Source organism: Silurus aristotelis (assembly GCF_946808225.1).
Source record: "Silurus aristotelis genome assembly, chromosome: 11".
Taxonomy (NCBI): Eukaryota; Metazoa; Chordata; class Actinopteri; order Siluriformes; family Siluridae; genus Silurus; species Silurus aristotelis.
Genome location: NC_139584.1, coordinates 17036108 through 17045956, shown reverse-complemented (window position 1 = coordinate 17045956; position 9849 = coordinate 17036108). Strand labels below are relative to the sequence as shown.

General features: G+C 35.1%; 1 long non-coding RNA gene across 1 annotated transcript; it reads left to right on the top strand.

The window, feature by feature from the left end:
* The first annotated feature begins 6649 nt into the window (after positions 1 to 6649).
* Positions 6650 to 9289, top strand: LOC310733835. Its single transcript, XR_014535893.1, has 2 exons — positions 6650 to 8248; positions 8334 to 9289. It is a non-coding gene; the product is annotated as an uncharacterized lncRNA (long non-coding RNA).
* The last annotated feature ends 560 nt before the right edge of the window (positions 9290 to 9849 follow it).

The following is a 9849-nucleotide window of genomic DNA, read 5'->3' as shown; positions in this document are numbered from 1 at the left end:
TTGCTGGATAATCTCATACAAAAACATCCTACTATTTCATACAAGAGCAGAGCTGGTTATTAACAGTCTTACATTAATATTTGCTTATTAAAACAGGGGTTCTCAAAATCTTTTCAAAGACTCCCTTAAAATGATATCAGTAATTAAGCATATGCTTTAAGAACAAGGGAGCCACCATGAAGTTATGGGAAAGAGCAGTAGAATCCAGGCTGAGAGAAGAGGTGACCATCTGTGAGCAACAGTATGGTTTTATGCCGAGCAAGAGCACCACAGATGCATTATTTGCTTTGAGAATGTTGATGGAGAAGTATAGAGAAGGTCAGAAGGAGTTGCATTGTGTGTTTGTGGATTTAGAGAAAACGTACGACAGGGTGCAGAGAGAGGAGTTGTGGTATTGTATGAGGACATGTATGAGGGCAGTGTGACAGCAGTGAAGTGTGCAGTAGAACCCAGACTGGTTCAAGGTGTACGTTGGATTGCATCAAAGATTGGCTCTGAGCCCTTTCCTGTTTGCAGTGGTGATGGACAGGTTGAGGGACGAGGTCAGACAGGAGTCTTCATGGACTATGATGTTTGTGGACGATATTGTTATTTGTGGTAAGAGTAGGGAGCAGGATGAAAAGAGCCTGGAGAGGTGGAGGTATGCACTGAAGAGAAGGGAAAGGAATGAAAGTCAGCGATTATGAAAGAGGAATATGAGAGAGTGCATGTGTGTGAATGAGAGGGAGGGCAGTGGAGTGGTGCGGTTGCAGGGAGAAGAGGTGGAGAAGGTGGAGGAGTTCAGGTACCTGCGGTCAACAGTGCAAAGTAATGGAGAGTGTGTTAGAGAAGTGAAGAAAATAGTGCAGGCAGGGTGGAGTGGGTGGAGAAGAGTGGCAGGAGGGATTTGTGATAGAAGGGTATTTGCAAGAGTGAAAGGGAAAGTTTATATGACTGTGGTGAGACCTGCTATGTTGTATGGTTTAGAGACAGTGGCATTGAGTAAAAGACAGGAGGCAGAGCTGGAGGTAGCAGAGCTGAAGATGTTGAGATTTTCGTTGGGAGTGAAGAGGATGGACAGGATTAGAAATGAGTTTATTAGAGGGACAGGGCATGTAGGACGTTTTGGAGACAAGTTGAGGGAGGAAAGATTGAGATGGTTTGGACATGTTTAAAGGAGGGACATGGGGTATATCGGTAGGAGAATGCTGAAGATGGAGCTACCAGGAAGGAGTAAAAGAGGGAGGCCAAGGATTTTATGGATGTGGTGAGGGAAGACATGCAGGTAGTTGGGTTGAAAAAGGCAGATGTAGAGGACAGGGGGGTATGAAGACAGATGATCTGCTGTGGCGACCTCTAATAGGGGAAGCCAAAAGATGAAGAAGAATTAAGCATATGCTTACTATTATGTGTACTCTTAGATGCCATTGGAACTATTTGTATAGTAAAAATGTTCAACTGGAATACAAACCTTCAGACCTGTTTTTATAGTGATCAGCAGAAACACATTTCAATTCAATTCACATGAATTCCCATTTTATAACTTTAAACAGAACCATTTAATTATAATTGCATTTGGACTCAACACTTTTTATGCTTCAAGTAATTTATCTTAAAAGCTTTTTAAAAATTGACAGTAGTAAGATGCATAGTTTTATTATGCCGAAATATTTAAATTAATGTTCATGGGAAAGTTCACCTAAAAATAAAATCATTATTTACTCACCCTCTTGTTGTTCCAAACCTTGAACACAAAACGAAGAAGAATGTGTGTAACAGTTGATGGTTCCCACTGAGTTCCATATTTCATAGTATGAAAACCAGAAATGTTTAATTAATAAAATAATTAATTGTGTAATTGTTTGAATAATTTTATTATTATTATTATTATCATCACTTTAAAAAGTACAGTCTACTGTGCAATATATGTTCTAATTTCTTTAAGTTAAATCAGACTTTTATTTTGACTGGTTATAATGAAGACCTTTGAGTTTTTGTGAATCTGACCATAGATTTTAATCAATACAAATGGTTAAATGCTGCTGAAGTGGCTCTCATAGCAGCTCTGGAGATAAAGTTCATGTGTTAATTTACTCATTTAGTGAGACAGTAGACAGTGGAAACATCACATGCTTCAGTATGTGTATGATGAAAACTTCCTTCTATGCAATTCATTTAAACAGAGACAATTAAATCTCACAGACTTCTTAATTTGGCAGGTTTTTCAGTTTATTATTCACAGACACTAGTCAATAAAGTGATTAGATAAAAACTTGACAAATTGCCTGACATTCTGCATTGCAAATTGAACTAAAATTGAACTAAATTTTTATAACTGAATTTTGTGACTCCACATTTTCACATAGCAGAAATCATAGGGCTCTAAAATTATTTTGCCTTTGAATTAAAGTAATTTTTGTATTAATCATTTTATTTTATTAATAATTTTAAGAAATAAAAAAGTTTATATTAATATATGCTTATTTTAAGCTCTGACCAGATTCAGTCAACACTTTGCTATTATAGCCATCATTGCCCCTTTCAGCAGTTTTTGCTAAAGTAGCTCTTTTGTGGGATCAGACCAGATGGGCTAGCATTTATTAGGCATGCATGTCAGTGAATGCCCATGACCATGATATATATTGGCATCCTGTTGAACCCAAGGTATTATTAATCAAAAAGTATTGCATTTGATCTTGCACATATTTTTAATTTTAATAGGCCTACAGACAAACCAAAACACTATGCTCCATCCTCCACCCTCCATATATATTAGGGTTGTCAATCAATTAAAATATTTAATTGCATTTAATCGCAAATAATCGCATGATTGTCATGCGTTAACTAGCAATTATTTGCAAATTAATTGCACATTTTTTATCTGTTTTAAATGTACCTCAAATTGATATTTGAAAGTTTTAATACTCTAATTAACATGGGCATGAAAAAATATGGATGCTTTTGCAAGTGTATGTTTATTATCAGTGAAACTACACTCAACATAGAGCATAAAGACAAATATTGAAATTTTGAAAAGTCCTTTATCTCAGTTCAGCAGTTCGTGTGTTGTTCATAAGAAGTTCAATGTTCACAGTGCAAGTAAAATTTTAATTAAAAATTTTGCTCATCCTGCAAAGCATTTGTAAAGCATGTTACTCGCAGTCCAAGGTTCCACTGTACTTAAATCATCAAGACACCAAATAGAACTTTTGCTATGTTTCCACACGGACGGTTTTAATTGCCGGATGTGTGCATCATGCTTGATTTGAAACTTTGCGCACCAGTAAAACAAATGTTTTTCACTGGAGTTTATCTTTTTTTTTTTATTTTTTTTTTTTTTATATCTGAGTACGGACATCATGAATAAATGTGTGTTGCGTTAAAGGTTTTAATTTGCACACAACAATCACGTGTTAATGAAATGCCGTTAAAATTAATTTTATGTTAACGTGTTATTAATGCATTATTTTGAAAGCCCTAATATATATATATATATATATATATATATATATATATATATATATATATATATATATATATATATATATATATATACATAGTGTGGCTGGCTCTCCACAGCCAGCCACACTATGTAGTTAGAAATTTTCCTTCGAGAACATTTTGGTCCATCATAACTTGCTTGCATCACACAATTACATTTTTTACTTCTACTACATCCCAAATGTTCAACTTGATTCAGATCCTGTGACTAGGAAGCACTTTAAAGAAGATTAACATTTTTGCAAACTGGTGCATTATTATACTGGATGTGGTCATTGGAAGATGGTCAATTGTGGCTATGAATGGGTTCGTGTTGTAAGCAATAATGTTTGGTTTGATTTGAATAATCAATCAAGTGTTGAATGATTTATAATAAAAGGCACAAAGTGTGCCAAAAAAAACATTCTCCACACCAGTACACCACCTTCACTGGGCTGTTGACAGGCAGGATAGTCCATGAGTCCATGCTTTTGCCACACAAAACATTTGTGTGCATTAGCAAATATTAAGATTCACTACACTTGAATACCTTTTGCTAGCCTTTAACGTCCATTTACTATTGTTTGGAATACCTCTTTTGGGACGTTTTGTTTTGATTCTACCCTCTTCAACTGTTTCCCCACGGACTATTAATGGACAGTTTAATTCCTTGAGGCTGCTCAAGAGTGGAAGATTACAAAATCAGTGTGATTAAATAGCACTTTTTGCCCATGCTGTGTAGATCATTACAGACAATACTTCAGTAGTCTCAGTAAATCAGGGCTCTCTTAATGGGTGGTGCATCTTGAGTGCCCATAATAGGGTGCTGCATGTTTTATTCTTGCAGAGAAATTAATGATTCCTAAACATGATTGTGGCTTTTACCACAGTAATGGACCAATTGCCATCACAAGTGCTTATTTAGAAAATAATAGTTCTCCTCAAAAATGGGGCTTTACTCTTTAAACAACATTGGGGGTCTTAAATCTGAGGTCATGATGCATTTTCTTTTAAGTGGTGGGTTAATCTAGACAGCTAGTCACCCTAGATAGTTTTAAACTTTTCAATAAAACAATAATGTTTGAGGCTTTAAATTAAAAATCAAACAGGAAAAGCAAATTTTTAAATATAATTCAAGAGAAGAGTATCACTGATCTCATTTAATGAAAATGAAAGTCCCATTTCTTTTAGTACTGTAAACAGTGCATTTCTTTGTTATTTCCCATTATATTTAATACCTTTCCTTATGTTTAAGTTATTAAAACTCCCCACAATTTTATACATGACCAGTGCTTGTAAACATTTTTTATTTTATTTCACATTACAGGATGCTTATCCCCCACCACCGCCTGGGACAACACAGCCTTATCCCGCTATCTTTCACATCAGTCTGCAAAACAAAAGGAGAGAGAAATCAGGGAAATATATAACCACAGAATGCAGCTTATAATGAGTGGAATCAGTCAGCAGGCTGGTGACATCTGAATAATCAGGCACAAACCTAAATATTAGCCAGCCAGACTTACCTCCTTTGTGGTCTTGGGTCTCAGGCAGGATACAATTATTACCTTTGTATCAATTTGTGGATTCACCGCTTATGACCCAAGGGGAAGTCCAGATACCATACAGCGCATCTAGTGGTAGCTCAGCAGTTAAGGATCTGGGTTATTGATCGGAAGGTTGGGGGCTGCCACTGTTAAGCATGGTAGGTGGTATCTTAGTGATTAAAGCATTGGACTTTGGATCCAAAGGTCATGAGTTTAAATTCCAGCCACACCGAACTGCCAATCCATGGCCCCTGTGCAAGGCCCAGGGGTGCTAAGCTGTATACATTAACCCCATAGCTGCTAAGCTGTATACATGAGATTTAAGTCACTCTGAATAAAAGCATCTGCCACATGCCATTAATGCAAATGCAACTTGTTATATCCGTACATACCCCCCCCCCCTTTTTTTTTTTTCTACACTTGTTTGTAATCGCTGTGAGTTTCTCAAGGTTTTTAGGTCTGTCCTCAGGTGTAGTCAATGCCATTGCCAGTCTTTACTATAAATGATTATGTCGTCTAAATAGGCAGCAGTATATGCATTATAAAGCAGAGAATTCAGTCCTATGACAAAAAGTCTGAAAGTATGACAAATTATTTTACCCCAAACAATGTGGAAAATGACATTTTTAGAGATAAAAATCTGCCAATATCTTTTGGGTAAATCTGATGTCGAGTTAAACGTGTCATGCCGATTGATCAGTTCATTGATACAAGACGTTAAATATGCATCAAATTTAGTCAATGTGTTGACATATTAAAAGTTCACAAAGAAATGGACTGACCTGTTTAAGCACCAGGGCCACTGGGATGCTCCGATCGGTGTGGAATCATTAATAACACCTATGTTATGCACAGCTATAAGTTCACCCTAAATCAATTTTTTTTTTGTGTTGGAGGAGCTAGTATGGGCAACACATGCTAGCGGTGTGAATTGGGCTGCACTTTTTGGACTTACCCAACTTGGGAACAAATGGTTCTCAGACAGCTAGATCACCTTGTCAAGTGATGCCAGACACTGGCACTGGACCCAATCAGTCGTTGCTTTTCAGCAGTCAGGCAATAAACTGTTCCAGCCTCACTGTGCCAATCAACTTCTTTTCACTCGCAGATTTTATCTGGTCCCAACTTCAGGAACTGACTGTTCACTTGCTGCCTTGACAGGTTCCATTGTAAGTTTGATTTACTTTATTTATTTCCACATCCCAAAGGTAAAATTGGATTCAGATCCTGGGACTAGGAAGCCTTCTGAATAGCATTTATTTGTTTTGTTTTTTTATTATTATTTATTTAACAAGTACATTTATTATGCTGTATATTAGGCAGGGTGGATTCAGAGGATCTTTTTAATGGGGTGGCACAGGGGGGCCAAGAAGCAGTCAGGGGGGCCCATGGGAAAAGTCATGTGCTCCAACACAAGTGGGATGACATCAAAATGACACTGCACAATAAAAGGCATGCATATCTCTTTTAATAAATAAAAATGTATAATTGTTTAGTTGTGACAATAACTGCATTGTACCCATCTTTGTGCCTTAAATCTTCGAAACAACAGAAAGAAACATATGACAATAAATATAAATAAATAAATATAAATAAATAAATAAATATATATATATATATATATATATATATATACTGTATATAAAATTATATATTCTGATAATTAAACAATATTATTTTTAATTAGATGTTTAATTAGATGTTATTATAACTATATGAAACCCTAATTCAGGGTATTTGTGTATAAAAGTGTACTTAAAAAAATGCAAAAGCCACATATTGAGTTTAGCTATCTTTCATTTTGACATTTTATAAAGCTTTTATTGGCTGGGTGATTTCTCCTTGAACAAATTCATTCATGTTGGGTTGCTTTTGTAAGAAAAAAAATTAATTACCAAAATAATATTACATAACAACCATGCTTGAAAAATCAACAAAAAACATTGTTTTGACAATTTGCATAAGTATTCACTAAAAATCACAGCAGTGACTACACATTTCATAATTTACTGCTGCTGTTAGATTTAGTGTTTTTTCTTACCCCTTTAATTGAATCTATCACTGTCACAAGTGAGCTGATTGCGGAACCTGATGCTCACGAGTCACCACAGAACAGATGCAGTGCGACTGTCACATTATATACAATAGCACTTCATTAAACTATACCATGATAGCGATTATACAGTTTTTGCTTACTGTGCTGATGTTTCGCCTTTATTCTTGACTTGGGACTTTTTCCTGCTGCCAGTTGACCCTGTATTCTCTGCCATTTCTCAATCGGCTCTGTTATCTTACCATCATACTAACCCGGTAACTTGAGAAGCCCAACTAATTGATGATAGCTTTCGTTGACAAGGAATTTTATTATCGATTAGTTGCAGCCTTACAATTAAGTGACGAATGATTCATATTAACAGACTTAACAAATTATGCCAAGAAAACATTTTTCACATCAGCCCACCACATTCACCAACCTGGACTGTTGGCAGGCAAGACTGTTGCATTTTGTTTAGCAGTTTGTATGGATCCACACCATCTTTATGGTTAATTTGATTTGTCTGCTGTTGTTTGGCATACCTTTTTCAGGACTTATTGTTTTGATTCTAACCTCTACAGCTGATTCTACTAGGACTACTCATGGCTAATTCAAGTGCAGCTTAATGCCTTGAGGTTGCACCAAGAGTGGAAACGTTACAAAATCAGTGTGATGCAGTGTTGATCATTACAGAAAATTACTTCTTAGCGGTGGTGCATCTCAAGTGACCAAAATAGGTGTTGGTTGTTTTGTTCCTGCAGAGGAATTGATGATTCTTTTATATACAGATCTATACTTTGTCTGCTTTAGACGGACCCAGTGTCTCCATTGTAGACACTTTTGCAAAATATTGTCCAAAAGGACTGTTGTGCCTTTTCACCATGACCCCTGTGCAAGGGCACCAGCAGGCGAGTCCATCTAAGCAGACAAAAAAAAAAAACATCTCCTTGAAGTCCCCTCTAGTAGATGCCACAGATGAAGAATAACACGGTCTATTGCACAGGATGTAAGACTACATGAGAGGTCTGGCCTCCACAAATGTTTTATTAAAACATGGGCGATTATTGGGTAAGAAATTCTCGATAATGTCTATATTATTCTTGGTGGTATTTTAGTAAATCAATATTATATATCCAATATTTGAAGTTTGATATCAAATGTCAGTGCAATGTTATGCTTTTTGTTAATTTAATGAAAAATATTTTTAGTGTAAATAAAAAAAATAGGTATGAAACGGAGCTAGCTATTTAACAGAGAGCTGACAGACCTGATGCTTTTATATATGAGAAGAGACTGTGAATTAAACAGGGAACCAGAAAAAAAGGGAAGACTAGCAAATCTGCCTGCTTAAAGTTTAGATTTAGTTTAGGTGCACAAACAAAATTTATTTTTAAAGAACATAAATATTTGTGACAAGTAAAAAGCAATTCCATATCAGAAAAAAAGACAGAACTACCCAATCCCTTTCCAAACTGCAGTTTTAAATAATATTTAAATAAAATATTTTCAAAGTCATTTTCATGCTTAAATCAACCTATCTATCACTCCAGTACTTATGTCTCCTGTTTCATTTTGGTTGAAATTATGCATATTAAGACAGAAAAAGGGTAAATATTGCCTTCTTAAATCATAATACTGAAATATATATGTTCTATCTGGGATGAACTAATGTGATCTATTTAAAGGTTTATGATGATGAAAAAACTAATATCAGTGCATGCCTAATACATATTTTGCATTATATTTGCATAGTCATTTTCTTGCTACAAAGTGTCCTTGTGCTGTTGCAGTAACTGTATAGCAATTTATGTTAAAATAGTATTTCCTTTTATTAACTCTGCTGACTACAAGATGTCTACTGGGCTGTTCTGAAAATTTTTGCTGCTTAGAGTAAAGATGTCCTGTATGCTGTATGGTGAAATAATGTCCAGTAGCCCTCAGGGTTTGTATACAACATATTACTGCTTCCTTATTGTGTGAGCTAACCAGCACAGCTACACTAAAAGCCCTTTTTCAAATATTTATAGCACATAACTGTGTTCACATCATACGCATGCATGACTTTGTTCTGTTTAGAAAGCCACTTCAAATGGATTGTTATATATTTATACATATTGATGTTTTTCTTTTTTTAAACATGAATGACAGACATTATAAAGTTACGCAGTGTGACTTCTTATTGTCATACAATGAATAAACTGCTGAATATATAAAAAAATTTAAAATTAAAATAAAAAGTAAAAAAAAATGGGCTGGTGTTTCATGTTTCAATTTTATTGTCATGTCATTTCTGAGAGAGTCTATTTCAAACAAATATCATTGTGCCTAAAAAGAAACTTAGGGATCTTATTGAAAAACAAATTTCACGTTCATGGATTGATCCTAATATTTAAATAATTCAAATGTCAAATGACTTCTACTAATCAGGGGGGTTAGGCAATATCTAATAAGCATTTAGATTGAACACAGCTACTTCCCTCTTTTATTTTTATCTTAACAGATCAGCAGATTGACCATTCTTTTATGAGGTAAACATTTTATATGTTCTGAACTGTTGAGACTAGTAATTAAAAATTTTATATTAATTTACTTAAAGAAAAAAAAAAAAAAAAAAAAACACATTTGTGAGAATTACTGAAATGAAAGTGTGTAGGTATAAAGGCGAACATGCGAAACATACAAATGACAATTGTGTGCGTGTGTGTGTGTGTTTAGGGGCATTTGGAGACACAGTCCTTAGTGCATCAACACTCAGCTCTTTATAAAATAGTGTGTATCATGTGGCAACTGATTTGTAAAAATTTAGAT